Source organism: Limulus polyphemus, unplaced genomic scaffold (genome assembly GCF_000517525.1).
Source record: "Limulus polyphemus unplaced genomic scaffold, Limulus_polyphemus-2.1.2 Scaffold2107, whole genome shotgun sequence".
In the NCBI taxonomy this organism is placed as follows: Eukaryota; Metazoa; Arthropoda; class Merostomata; order Xiphosura; family Limulidae; genus Limulus; species Limulus polyphemus.
Genome location: NW_013667717.1, coordinates 172220 through 176595, shown reverse-complemented (window position 1 = coordinate 176595; position 4376 = coordinate 172220). Strand labels below are relative to the sequence as shown.

Sequence of the window (4376 nt, the reverse complement as noted above, 5' to 3'; positions counted from 1 at the left end):
TTACAAATGATTTCTAAAACTGTTGTTAAACAGCCTTCTTGCAAATGATTTCTAACATGTAACATTACTTTTGGAAATACCCCAAACACTTGTATATTAAGTTTCATACTGGTACAATAAGGTATTTGAGAAACTAATGAATGAGCGTGTAAGACAAATGTGCCTTATTCGTTATCTTCCAAACGCCTTCAACAATCATGGCAGGTCTTCAGTAACTACTGGTAACAAGAAGATATCCCATAAAAGACCATATCTCCCTTCTACCATAGCAACCAGGCAGTGCATTATCACTAAACAAACAGGAGTCAATGTTAGAATCTGAGGAAAAGTCTTAAGAACGAACATGACTTAACCACGTGGTGTAGTCGGGGCTGTCACATGTTTTATTTTGTGAAGACCAGGACGGCTCTTCTCAAACTTCAACGAATTGTTTTGGTTTTGGATTTCTTCTGCTCTTAACTGTGAATTTAATGCATTTCAGTCAGATACCGACAAGACACGGTCGTTGTCTTCAGGATCTCCCGCCGCTATTTTATTGGCCACGCGTTACCCGTTGTACCGGGACCGACGAGTAATAGAGGGACTATGAATGTGTGTTATCGTTGAAAAGAGACATTGCAACGTGTGTGTGGCCCTAACCACGTTTTGAGATTTTCGTTTCTCTTCGCATTTCTTAGATCTTCCCGACGCCCTGGGAAACGTACTGTACGAACCATTCCGCACTTCAAGAAACACGTGTTTTGCCTTACAGCTGCTCAGTGTCGGAGAAATAACACTTCCACAACTACACCTTTTGGCAAGTTGCTTCAGTTTACTCAGAACAATATTGCGTAGAGCAGGATCTAGAAGAGAATCTCCTACCTTCAGTAGAGTCAGGTGATTCCAACCATATGTGGTAACTCTCACTGAGGTACTCTTGATGGTCATTGAATAGATTGGCCAGGTGGTTAGGGCGCTAGACTCGCAATCTGCGGGTCCGAATTCCCGTCACACCAAACATGCTCGCTCTTTCAGTCGTAAGGGTGTTGTAATGTGACGGTCAATCCCACTATTCGTTGGTAAAAGAGTGGCCCAAGAGTGGGAGGTGGGTGGTGATGACAAGCTGCCCTCTCTCTAGTCTTTCACTGCTAACTTAGAGACGGGTTGCGAAGATAGTCCTCGTGTAGCTTTGCGCGAAATTCAAAACAAACAAACAAACAAGTTCAATAGATTGCCTTTTTAAGCAATTTCTTTCTTTGTTATTGAGCTTAGGTAATATCACACACACACACACACACACACATATATATATATATTACCAAGTTACTTTTAATTTGTAATAATTCAAGATATTTATATAGGTTATTCACAGACTGAGATGGTACTCTTCAATAACCCGCATGAATTTTCATGATATAATAATATTTACGGATATATACAAAGTGGTATTCGAGGAATATCTGCACTAGCTGGCCCTAATTATTAACTGATATATTAGAGGAAAGGCAGCCAGTCAACAGCTCCCACCGTCAAATATTGAATTACTCTAATACAGTATAGATCTCACGATCATTCTTATAACGAGCCCATGGCCGTAAAGTGAGGAACGCGATTTGGCGGCAAAGAGACACGAATCATGGACCCTCAGACAGTCAGTTTGGCATGCCAGTTACCAGGCCAGGTACGGACAGAGTTAATGAGGAAAACACTCTGTTTTTCAATAATAATACTTCCAAGAAACTGAAAGATCTTTTCAATATCCCTTTTCTGACGAAAAGGTTTCAAAATCTTATCTAACACTTATTACTTCAGTAAAATAATGGCACTGAACTATTAAACAATTAGCTGAAACTGTAGTTTCCTTGTGCAATTATTACTAACTTCTAAGCGGAAGTAATCTAACAGTATAGATTACAATTAGAACATATAAATGAATTAATCTAATTCTATATAACAAACTGATTTAAAGTACATAATTACTTATAACTGCTCATCAGAAAACGTCGGCTGTCCATGTAAACCAGATGTTAAAAGGAATTTATATGCAATGAAGATAATTTTATATAATTTTATTTATTGTAGCGTAAAGCCACACACACTGGGATATTTGCGTTATTTCTACAGCTAGTATTGGTCTTTAGGTTTTTAGCGTTGTACATCCGTAAGCTTACCGCCCCCCCCCCCAATTGCAGGATCTATACAATAGACAGACAAGAAGTACATAATATCATAATACAATTTAATGGTTGTTATTGAGTACAATGGTTTAAAGAAGGCGTAACTGACATAACTGTTTATTTAGTTTAGTTGGTGCTAACTAACATAAAACATCCGAGCTTCGCTGAAGGCTTCATTCAAAGTGTGCCTCATGATTCACAGAGGACTCAATGTATCGGTAAAGTACCTTCGTTACCCCCCCCCCTCCCCAGCTACTTTTATAGCTAACTCAAGAAATAAGTCCGTACTCGAAAAGAAACCGGTTAGGACTTTCGCCCGTGATACCTGAGTACGAGCGCAAATTGGATCTCGCTTGCTTGAGAGCAAGAGTATGAACACAGTTTCAAACATGGCGGTCCCGGGATTCCCAGGGGACCAGAACACTATATTCGTTTCCATATTTATGTTCAGCGACGTGACCTTCGGGGGGGGGCGATGTTTTAACCTGCATAACAAAGGGACTACGCTATATAGATTAGGACACACCCTAGCGTACCCGGAGTCCGTCTGCTAACTTTGGTCCTGCTAGCTCCAAAATTGTATGGAAGGTGTTTTTTTGTTTGTAGTTCAGTACAAAGCTACACAATGGACTATCTGTGCTGTGTCCCCAACGAGTATCGAAATCCGGTTTCTAGCATTATAAGTCGGCAGATTTAACGCTGTGCCACTGGGGGTGAGGTGGATGCGTAGGAGGAGTTAGCTGGACAAAAATACAGAGATAATTTCGTGTATTTGTTCGTTGTTAAGCACAAAGCTACATAATGTGCAATTTGTGGTCTGTTCACCGCGGTTATAAACCTGATTTTTAGCGGTACTAGCTCTCAGACTTACCGCTGAGCTATAATGTGGCACATACATACATACAAAGTTATAAGCTGAAGTAATATTGGATAATATTTATTAAAATATTTTCCCAAAATATACTTTAAACTCTTTAAAAAAGATGACAGTTAGCAACACAGTTTTGGAAATCATTTGCAAGAAGGTTGTTTAACAACACAGCTTTTTTGTTGTTTTTTTATATGATTGTACTAATCATATAGTAATCATAATACCACATTTTGACAAACAAAAAATTCTGTTGAGTCCTTGGGTGAAGATAGGAATTACCCAGAAAGTTAGGGAATATCCCAATGAGTTATAGCTTATATCAATATAAATGTTTTCTAAGTTGTGTAATAATGCATGTCATCAGAACTTGATTCTACAACAAGACTACACGCCGCACTATATCTGCTATATTCAGTGCCTGCAAGGCCTCTCCCAATATCAGGGCTCATGAGGCCGGCTGGGATATGACAGACTGGTACAGAAGTCATTCATATTTGTGTTAGAGCATCGTAAGCTATATAAATGTGGATATTTTAAAAAGGCTCGTATCCATAAGCCATACATGGCATTTAAATACGCTCGGCACCATTTTGCTTAGTATAAATCCGGAGAGCAGTGAGTGGAAATTTGACATTTGGCTAATGATGACCGACTATGAATATACAGGCAGCTGAGTGGAAACTTGACAATGGTTAATGATGACCGACTATAAATATACAAGCAGCTGAGTGGAAACTTGACAATTGGTTAATGATAACCGACTATAAATATACAGACAAAGAGGTGAACAGTTTGAGTGTAATCACCTGGTGCTACCCTTAGGACCCTTATGTGAGATATCTGAATGACTATACACTCGTAAATAAAGAACTCTTAACAGAACATGCTGAATGAGCTAAAGGTGGATTTCTTCTTATTCAGTAGGTCAAAAAATGCTACGATCCATACCTGGTTTAAAATTATTAATATCGTCAATAAAATATCAAGATATTCTGTTTAATATCTTTAAGACCATCTAGAGAGTTTAATTACCAAAGAAATACCACAACTTTTAAATGTTCATTAACTGGATAAGATTTTGAAACAACACTGGCGGAGCCCCGTAGGCTGATAAGGACCCACACGAACATGCTCCCCCTCCCCCATGCACACGCACAAAAATAAAATCGTTCTTGGTTCCCACCAAGAAAAAAGAATTATAATTTTTAACCCTTCACTTGCAGCTGTCACATTGTAACTGGAAAATGCAGAGAAAAACGCTATATAAAAAGCTGAAATAAATTATCGCTCTATCCGGTAGGGGAAATAATCTTGGAGTGCTTAAATATTTATATGTTGATGCTTGTTTG

The 4376-nt window shown here is 38.7% G+C and overlaps 1 protein-coding gene across 1 annotated transcript in view; it reads left to right on the top strand.

Annotated features, from left to right (window-relative positions):
- Positions 1-4376, top strand: part of LOC106465975 (forkhead box protein F1-like) — a 41489-nt gene that overhangs the window by 33731 nt on the left and 3382 nt on the right. The gene's annotated exons all lie outside the window — the stretch shown is intronic.